The sequence below is a fragment of the Lissotriton helveticus genome, chromosome 8 (genome assembly GCF_964261635.1).
Source record: "Lissotriton helveticus chromosome 8, aLisHel1.1, whole genome shotgun sequence".
NCBI classification, from domain to species: domain Eukaryota; kingdom Metazoa; phylum Chordata; class Amphibia; order Caudata; family Salamandridae; genus Lissotriton; species Lissotriton helveticus.
The window spans coordinates 377336497-377347444 of NC_136069.1; positions in this window are offsets into that span (position 1 = coordinate 377336497).

The following is a 10948-nucleotide window of genomic DNA, read 5'->3' on the forward strand; positions in this document are numbered from 1 at the left end:
GAGGTATCAAACAGGAAGTGTAAAACATACTAAATGCCTTACATTTCCTAGCACCATAATCACATGAGCACATAAATCACATTAGGGCTTGGTGCCCAGTATATGTAACAATCCCCCTGGCCAACTGGCCATCTCAAAAAGGGGCTCAAATGCCCTATGTCCACAAAGTTAGGGCTGCTTCCTAGGCAGCGAAGGTCCAGTGTGCGCCACTGCGCAAAACCTAAACATTACAGCTGCCCACTACTTGCTGGGCAGCTGAGAACCATAACATGGGGCCTAAACGATGCAGCTGGCACTAAGTGCAGCGCAGCTGTGGAAGGCCTGGCACCTCTGTGCCACTTCTGGGGCTCTCTCAAATCACTGGCAAAACGTTGGAGCCACATAAGCTCTGGAATCATGCGCACGTTGGAGCCATCTAGGCTTTGAATCTACTTCGGCCAATGCTGGAGCCACACGGGGCTCTTGTGGAGCAGGTTATGCCCCCTTAATAAAGCCTGGGCCCCTCTGGGTCCGGGTAAATAGGTATGGCCACGCGTTGGAGCCATCTAGGCTATGGGAGCAATGGTTGGGCCTGGGCCTGCCCCTGGGCCACTCTAGCCCTTTAAGAAATAAATGTCCCAATCGGTGGAGCGGCCGGCTGACAGACAGGCCGCTCTAACTCGGTGCCTCGCACTGGCACCACCAACACCATCTGCTCCCTCGGGGAGCGGGAAATGCCACCATGTCCCCCTGCCCAGCCCTAACTCACCGGGCTGCTCTTGGAGGCGGGACTCGGGTCTCCTCTCGCAGGGGACTCCTCTCTCCATGCGGTGGGGGCAGGCACCGGCAATGTGCCTCGAGCCCCGACCACTTTCAGGCTGCACTTGCGGGTGCCCGCGGGGCTCTCCCTCCGCCATGGGAGTCCCACACAGGCAGGCACCAGCTTCCTGACTCCCGGCAGCTTCTCTCCTTCTCTTGCGTCGGCGGGCGCAGGACTTCCCTTCGAAACCAAAGTCCCGCGCGTCGTCAGGCCTGACTTCCTGTTTGGCAGCGGCTGCGGTGGTGATATCTCGGCAGAAACGAGGGGTAGGCACCCTCGAATAATAGAATACCTCAGCGGGGTGGGCACCCGCAAAACGGCTCCAATAAGCGGTGTGGGCACCCGCAATGGGCCAAAAGTGCAGGGGGATCCCTACGTCGGGATCCCCACGAAGGTGATTGCAGTCCAGCGCTGCTAGTGAACTGCAGAAGCGCTTCCTCCTGGGATAAAGACAGCGCTATGCTAGAAAGTAAAAATAAAGCACTCACGAGGCGTTGGGGGGCACATAAACCACAAAGTCCCAAGGAATGGCCCCTAAAGTAAAAGGGTCCCAGTAACAAGGTCCTCACAGGTGAAGAGGGCAGAAGAATCCAAAAGAGAAGTCCTCCAGGTATCCAGGGGCAGGTCAGGGCCCAGGGATGCAAGCCTTCCCCTGGGCCCCAGCAGCAGCACGCCCCTGGTAGATTCAAGTAGCAAACAAGAACATCTTCATGGGGTCACAGCCCCTTATTTATACAGCTAAATCCCTTTGTGACACAGCACAGGGCTAGGAGAGAGCCAGTTACGGTTTGGGATCACTTGAGCACTTTGTTTTGCTCAGCTCCTCTCTCCTATTCACCAGACAGGCCAAGGACATCAGACGCACCACAGGGGGTGGAGCCAGCATTGTGGAGGGAAGGCACAGCCCTATTCAGGTCCCAGGTGCAAATCCTCCCTCCCATCTACATGCAGATCTCCCTATTCAACACCGGGCAGACCCATCCTGGCTCCTGGAGCCAAGCACACCAGCCAGCCGCTGTCAATCACAAGCCAGACATACAATTCACATCAGGCAGGCAGACACTGCACACAGAAATGCCAACTTCTAACAGTGGCACTGCTCCACTAGTCACAATCAATCTGCGCACACCATTGCGCAGCATTTATCCTCACGAGTTTGCATATACCAAACTTGCCCCTGCACTTCTCTCATATCAGGAATTAACATGGACACACATCTCCCCCATGCATTGCTATGGGAGGGCAGGCCAGTCTCACCATACACAGAGAGCGCACGCACTTTACACTGGGCCACAGTGCTAAAGTGCGCAGAGGCCTAAAATCACCAACACCAGTTTACAGAAAAAAAGGCTAGGAGAACGCAAAAAGTTTCGGGGTGAACCTGCCAAAAGGGCCAAGTGAAACAGAACCCCCTTCCAGCCAAAACGCAGGGCAGACCAATCACTCCCTTGATGGGCTTCCCTGCTTTGGGCGATAGAACACGGACGCGGGCCCGCAACGGCAGGGACACCCTCCGGTTTTATGCTATTCTGAACCCACATGGTTACCTCTGAATAAGAACTCTCCGGCCCAACTAGGATACCCCACTGGTACTCCCTAGTTGTCCACGGCCAGGCCCTAGGCCATCCTGATGTCACAGGTCCTGACCAATCCACAGAGTGGGGGGCAGTATCCCCTAGCACACAATAGCCATTCTCCACTCTCCTTCTCAGTGTAGCTCCAAACTACCACTGATCCTTCAACCTAGAGTCCGCACCCTCAGGCTGACCAGAGGTCACGGGCAGGAGTGCCCCACCCTACCTCTACTTCTGGGGTTCCGCACCGTCCCAGGGAAGCACCCTCCAGAACACAACTCTCCCACCAGTTCAGGACCTCTCTCCATCACTGGTCTACCGCCTGGGATCTACATTCACCGGATACACCGGGGTCAGAGGCGAGGACTCCCTCCCTCTGCACCTCCTTCCAGAGTTCTGCACCCTCCCACTGTAGAGCAGGGTCCCTTTCCTTTAAGATGGGCCCTCCCTGCTCTCAGGGTAGTACTACCATACTCAGCCAGGGACCCTGAAGATTCCGGTGAGGCCTGCACCACCCCTTCGGGGAAACACAGGTTCTCTTCACTTTAAGATGAGCCCCACCTGTGTTCACAGGGGTACCCCTAGAAGGCAACCCAGCCAGGACACTGATAACAGATGCCCTGCATTCCAGGTTAGGCTACAACCCGAACCTGGCTTTCCCCTCCTCGGGGAACGACCTCAAGAGGCCGCATAAATTGGTCAAGCATTCTGGGCCGTCAAATACCCAGCAAACCAGGACTTTACGGGGAGCACGCATGCCCCCCCTTGAGGGTGAGACATCACTAATGTGTTGTGTGACAGTCTGCCTGGCTCTAATCTCACGACCTCCTGTCCACCTGACATCTGAATCAATTTAGGCCAATTGTGGAGCCACACGGGCTCTAGTGGAACAGGTTATGGCCCCTTAATAAAGCCTGGGCCCCTCTGTGCGCGGGTAAATAAGTATGGCCATGCATTGGAGTCATCTAGGCTCTGGGAGCAATGGTGCGGCCTGGGACTGCCCCAGGGCCACTCTGGCCCTTTAAGAAATAAATGCCCCAATCGGTGGAGCAGCCCGCTGACAGACGGGCCGCTCTAACTCGGTGCCTCGCACTGGCACCACCAACACTATCTGCTCCCTCGGGGAGCGGGTAATGCCACCATGTCCCCCTGCCCAGCCCTAACTCACCGGGCTGCTCTTGGAGGCGGGCCTCGGGTCTCCTCTCGCAGGGGACTCCTCTCTCCATGCGGTGGGGGCAGGCACCGGCAATGTGCCTCGAGCCCCGACCACTTTCAGGCTGCACTTGCGGGTGCCCGCGGGGCTCTCCCTCCGCCATGGGAGTCCCACACAGGCAGGCACCAGCTTCCTGACTCCCGGCAGCTTCTCTCCTTCTCTTGCGTCGGCGGGCGCAGGACTTCCCTTCGAAACCAAAGTCCCGCGCGTCGTCAGGCCTGACTTCCTGTTTGGCAGCGGCTGCGGTGGTGATATCTCGGCAGAAACGAGGGGTAGGCACCCTCGAATAATAGAATACCTCAGCGGGGTGGGCACCCGCAAAACGGCTCCAATAAGCGGTGTGGGCACCCGCAATGGGCCAAAAGTGCAGGGGGATCCCTACGTCGGGATCCCCACGAAGGCGATTGCAGTCCAGCGCTGCTAGTGAACTGCAGAAGCGCTTCCTCCTGGGATAAAGACAGCGCTATGCTAGAAAGTAAAAATAAAGCACTCACGAGGCGTTGGGGGGCACATAAACCACAAAGTCCCAAGGAATGGCCCCTAAAGTAAAAGGGTCCCAGTAACAAGGTCCTCACAGGTGAAGAGGGCAGAAGAATCCAAAAGAGAAGTCCTCCAGGTATCCAGGGGCAGGTCAGGGCCCAGGGATGCAAGCCTTCCCCTGGGCCCCAGCAGCAGCACGCCCCTGGTAGATTCAAGTAGCAAACAAGAACATCTTCATGGGGTCACAGCCCCTTATTTATACAGCTAAATCCCTTTGTGACACAGCACAGGGCTAGGAGAGAGCCAGTTACGGTTTGGGATCACTTGAGCACTTTGTTTTGCTCAGCTCCTCTCTCCTATTCACCAGACAGGCCAAGGACATCAGACGCACCACAGGGGGTGGAGCCAGCATTGTGGAGGGAAGGCACAGCCCTATTCAGGTCCCAGGTGCAAATCCTCCCTCCCATCTACATGCAGATCTCCCTATTCAACACCGGGCAGACCCATCCTGGCTCCTGGAGCCAAGCACACCAGCCAGCCGCTGTCAATCACAAGCCAGACATACAATTCACATCAGGCAGGCAGACACTGCACACAGAAATGCCAACTTCTAACAGTGGCACTGCTCCACTAGTCACAATCAATCTGCGCACACCATTGCGCAGCATTTATCCTCACGAGTTTGCATATACCAAACTTGCCCCTGCACTTCTCTCATATCAGGAATTAACATGGACACACATCTCCCCCATGCATTGCTATGGGAGGGCAGGCCAGTCTCACCATACACAGAGAGCGCACGCACTTTACACTGGGCCACAGTGCTAAAGTGCGCAGAGGCCTAAAATCACCAACACCAGTTTACAGAAAAAAAGGCTAGGAGAACGCAAAAAGTTTCGGGGTGAACCTGCCAAAAGGGCCAAGTGAAACAGAACCCCCTTCCAGCCAAAACGCAGGGCAGACCAATCACTCCCTTGATGGGCTTCCCTGCTTTGGGCGATAGAACACGGACGCGGGCCCGCAACGGCAGGGACACCCTCCGGTTTTATGCTATTCTGAACCCACATGGTTACCTCTGAATAAGAACTCTCCGGCCCAACTAGGATACCCCACTGGTACTCCCTAGTTGTCCACGGCCAGGCCCTAGGCCATCCTGATGTCACAGGTCCTGACCAATCCACAGAGTGGGGGGCAGTATCCCCTAGCACACAATAGCCATTCTCCACTCTCCTTCTCAGTGTAGCTCCAAACTACCACTGATCCTTCAACCTAGAGTCCGCACCCTCAGGCTGACCAGAGGTCACGGGCAGGAGTGCCCCACCCTACCTCTACTTCTGGGGTTCCGCACCGTCCCAGGGAAGCACCCTCCAGAACACAACTCTCCCACCAGTTCAGGACCTCTCTCCATCACTGGTCTACCGCCTGGGATCTACATTCACCGGATACACCGGGGTCAGAGGCGAGGACTCCCTCCCTCTGCACCTCCTTCCAGAGTTCTGCACCCTCCCACTGTAGAGCAGGGTCCCTTTCCTTTAAGATGGGCCCTCCCTGCTCTCAGGGTAGTACTACCATACTCAGCCAGGGACCCTGAAGATTCCGGTGAGGCCTGCACCACCCCTTCGGGGAAACACAGGTTCTCTTCACTTTAAGATGAGCCCCACCTGTGTTCACAGGGGTACCCCTAGAAGGCAACCCAGCCAGGACACTGATAACAGATGCCCTGCATTCCAGGTTAGGCTACAACCCGAACCTGGCTTTCCCCTCCTCGGGGAACGACCTCAAGAGGCCGCATAAATTGGTCAAGCATTCTGGGCCGTCAAATACCCAGCAAACCAGGACTTTACGGGGAGCACGCATGCCCCCCCTTGAGGGTGAGACATCACTAATGTGTTGTGTGACAGTCTGCCTGGCTCTAATCTCACGACCTCCTGTCCACCTGACATCTGAATCAATTTAGGCCAATTGTGGAGCCACACGGGCTCTAGTGGAACAGGTTATGGCCCCTTAATAAAGCCTGGGCCCCTCTGTGCGCGGGTAAATAAGTATGGCCATGCATTGGAGTCATCTAGGCTCTGGGAGCAATGGTGCGGCCTGGGACTGCCCCAGGGCCACTCTGGCCCTTTAAGAAATAAATGCCCCAATCGGTGGAGCAGCCCGCTGACAGACGGGCCGCTCTAACTCGGTGCCTCGCACTGGCACCACCAACACTATCTGCTCCCTCGGGGAGCGGGTAATGCCACCATGTCCCCCTGCCCAGCCCTAACTCACCGGGCTGCTCTTGGAGGCGGGCCTCGGGTCTCCTCTCGCAGGGGACTCCTCTCTCCATGCGGTGGGGGCAGGCACCGGCAATGTGCCTCGAGCCCCGACCACTTTCAGGCTGCACTTGCGGGTGCCCGCGGGGCTCTCCCTCCGCCATGGGAGTCCCACACAGGCAGGCACCAGCTTCCTGACTCCCGGCAGCTTCTCTCCTTCTCTTGCGTCGGCGGGCGCAGGACTTCCCTTCGAAACCAAAGTCCCGCGCGTCGTCAGGCCTGACTTCCTGTTTGGCAGCGGCTGCGGTGGTGATATCTCGGCAGAAACGAGGGGTAGGCACCCTCGAATAATAGAATACCTCAGCGGGGTGGGCACCCGCAAAACGGCTCCAATAAGCGGTGTGGGCACCCGCAATGGGCCAAAAGTGCAGGGGGATCCCTACGTCGGGATCCCCACGAAGGCGATTGCAGTCCAGCGCTGCTAGTGAACTGCAGAAGCGCTTCCTCCTGGGATAAAGACAGCGCTATGCTAGAAAGTAAAAATAAAGCACTCACGAGGCGTTGGGGGGCACATAAACCACAAAGTCCCAAGGAATGGCCCCTAAAGTAAAAGGGTCCCAGTAACAAGGTCCTCACAGGTGAAGAGGGCAGAAGAATCCAAAAGAGAAGTCCTCCAGGTATCCAGGGGCAGGTCAGGGCCCAGGGATGCAAGCCTTCCCCTGGGCCCCAGCAGCAGCACGCCCCTGGTAGATTCAAGTAGCAAACAAGAACATCTTCATGGGGTCACAGCCCCTTATTTATACAGCTAAATCCCTTTGTGACACAGCACAGGGCTAGGAGAGAGCCAGTTACGGTTCGGGATCACTTGAGCACTTTGTTTTGCTCAGCTCCTCTCTCCTATTCACCAGACAGGCCAAGGACATCAGACGCACCACAGGGGGTGGAGCCAGCATTGTGGAGGGAAGGCACAGCCCTATTCAGGTCCCAGGTGCAAATCCTCCCTCCCATCTACATGCAGATCTCCCTATTCAACACCGGGCAGACCCATCCTGGCTCCTGGAGCCAAGCACACCAGCCAGCCGCTGTCAATCACAAGCCAGACATACAATTCACATCAGGCAGGCAGACACTGCACACAGAAATGCCAACTTCTAACAGTGGCACTGCTCCACTAGTCACAATCAATCTGCGCACACCATTGCGCAGCATTTATCCTCACGAGTTTGCATATACCAAACTTGCCCCTGCACTTCTCTCATATCAGGAATTAACATGGACACACATCTCCCCCATGCATTGCTATGGGAGGGCAGGCCAGTCTCACCATACACAGAGAGCGCACGCACTTTACACTGGGCCACAGTGCTAAAGTGCGCAGAGGCCTAAAATCACCAACACCAGTTTACAGAAAAAAAGGCTAGGAGAACGCAAAAAGTTTCGGGGTGAACCTGCCAAAAGGGCCAAGTGAAACAGAACCCCCTTCCAGCCAAAACGCAGGGCAGACCAATCACTCCCTTGATGGGCTTCCCTGCTTTGGGCGATAGAACACGGACGCGGGCCCGCAACGGCAGGGACACCCTCCGGTTTTATGCTATTCTGAACCCACATGGTTACCTCTGAATAAGAACTCTCCGGCCCAACTAGGATACCCCACTGGTACTCCCTAGTTGTCCACGGCCAGGCCCTAGGCCATCCTGATGTCACAGGTCCTGACCAATCCACAGAGTGGGGGGCAGTATCCCCTAGCACACAATAGCCATTCTCCACTCTCCTTCTCAGTGTAGCTCCAAACTACCACTGATCCTTCAACCTAGAGTCCGCACCCTCAGGCTGACCAGAGGTCACGGGCAGGAGTGCCCCACCCTACCTCTACTTCTGGGGTTCCGCACCGTCCCAGGGAAGCACCCTCCAGAACACAACTCTCCCACCAGTTCAGGACCTCTCTCCATCACTGGTCTACCGCCTGGGATCTACATTCACCGGATACACCGGGGTCAGAGGCGAGGACTCCCTCCCTCTGCACCTCCTTCCAGAGTTCTGCACCCTCCCACTGTAGAGCAGGGTCCCTTTCCTTTAAGATGGGCCCTCCCTGCTCTCAGGGTAGTACTACCATACTCAGCCAGGGACCCTGAAGATTCCGGTGAGGCCTGCACCACCCCTTCGGGGAAACACAGGTTCTCTTCACTTTAAGATGAGCCCCACCTGTGTTCACAGGGGTACCCCTAGAAGGCAACCCAGCCAGGACACTGATAACAGATGCCCTGCATTCCAGGTTAGGCTACAACCCGAACCTGGCTTTCCCCTCCTCGGGGAACGACCTCAAGAGGCCGCATAAATTGGTCAAGCATTCTGGGCCGTCAAATACCCAGCAAACCAGGACTTTACGGGGAGCACGCATGCCCCCCCTTGAGGGTGAGACATCACTAATGTGTTGTGTGACAGTCTGCCTGGCTCTAATCTCACGACCTCCTGTCCACCTGACATCTGAATCAATTTAGGCCAATTGTGGAGCCACACGGGCTCTAGTGGAACAGGTTATGGCCCCTTAATAAAGCCTGGGCCCCTCTGTGCGTGGGTAAATAAGTATGGCCATGCATTGGAGTCATCTAGGCTCTGGGAGCAATGGTGCGGCCTGGGACTGCCCCAGGGCCACTCTGGCCCTTTAAGAAATAAATGCCCCAATCGGTGGAGCAGCCCGCTGACAGACGGGCCGCTCTAACTCGGTGCCTCGCACTGGCACCACCAACACTATCTGCTCCCTCGGGGAGCGGGTAATGCCACCATGTCCCCCTGCCCAGCCCTAACTCACCGGGCTGCTCTTGGAGGCGGGCCTCGGGTCTCCTCTCGCAGGGGACTCCTCTCTACATGCAGTGGGGGCAGGCACCGGCAATGTGCCTCGAGCCCCCTCCGCCTTCATGCTGCACTTGCTGGTGCCCGCGGGGCTCTCCCTCCGCCATGGGAGCCTCGCACAGGCAGGCACCAGCTTCCTGACTCCCAGAAGCTTCTCTCCTTCTCTTGCGGCGGAGGGCGCGGGACTTCCCTTCGAAACCGGAAGTCCCGCCCGCCGTCCTGACGTATGGCTGACAAAATATTGATTACAAAAATATCTACCTTCAAAAATATCTCAACAAAAATGTCGATTACAAAAATATCAACTTGCTATCTCTAACAAGATAAGTACAAAAATATCGAGAAAAAAATATCGATGTCAAAAATATCGTAATAAAAAATATTGTTTTTTTAAATTAAAAAATATGTAATATAAATAAAATAATACTTATAAATGTAATAAACAGTTAAAAATATGTTATATTTAAAATTATTAAATAATATACATACTTTAATAAAAAAATAATTAATAATATACATATAATACATAATATATACTTCCTTAGCACAGTGCTATCCATGCCGAGCTGTATAGCACTGTGCTAATCCTATGCTTAAAGACTTTGCTGTACAAATTTAGAGTGTCTTTGGTGTTGAGCACTGTGCTAATCCTATGCTTAAAGACTTTGCTGTACAAATGGCTAAAGACTTTGTCCATTTTCATCTCTGCGTGGATAGCACTGTGCTAATCCTATGCTTAAAAACTTTGATAGAAAAGCAGCCATTTGAGGTGAGCAAATTTAGAGCGACGCTAGTGTTGAGCGTGCTCTATACTGGAGCTGCCTTCCACCTAAACTTGGGAACTACCCAGAGTTCTCTCCTTCTTTTTTGCATAATTTATGTGCCCCTCTATGTCTACAAGGGTTTTGTTTTGATATATATATATAGGCTTTCCTGTTTTCAGTTTCTATTTTTGGTAAATTATGGTGGGGTTTTTTCAGTGTTTTCAATATCTTAAAAAACAGTTGTTATCAGTGGTTACACATTTTCGTGCCACTAAAACTAACAGAAAAAGTGTTTTTCCGGTGTTAATGGAACGTTTTGCTTTAATTATTGCTTGCTTTCTGCACTGAAAGAACATGGTATATAGACAGTGTACTTATAGTGTATATGAGGTCCAAATAGATTTTTGCAAATTAATCTTATTGTAGTACACCATACAATACTTCTTCAGTGAGTCGTTGGGTCATGTACGCTTGCTCTTTCCTTTACATGTAATCTTCTGTGAAAAGGCCCTCTCAGCATTCATAGCCCCTTGGGCTGAGAACCATCAGCTAAGGGACACAGTTGGGATGACTCTTTCTTTGATGCCACATAAAGCATGAAATGATAAATATTTGCGTTTTACTTCCTGTGCATAAGAAAATAGTGCACTAGAATGGACTAAAAAGTCAATAGCATCCCTCATTAACTCTGAAGATGGTAAAGATGCTTACAGCATACCATTTAACAAGTGGCAAGGATCTCCTACAGGGAATCACTTCAGCTCGGGTATCAATTTTGACAGGTCATCACACAACTTTTTTATATACGTAGCTGAATCACTGCAAATACAAACAATATCACTCCAATCTTTGTTGAATTTGGAAGGAACCTTTTTTGCAGAGCATTATAAGTGACACTGAGTTCAATGCTTTCCAAAAGTCTGGTGTCATGTTTTCACCACTATCCCAGATGCTTGGTGATATATATATACTTGTCACTATACCTTGCATTGAATGTTTAAAGTCTGAGGTGTTGG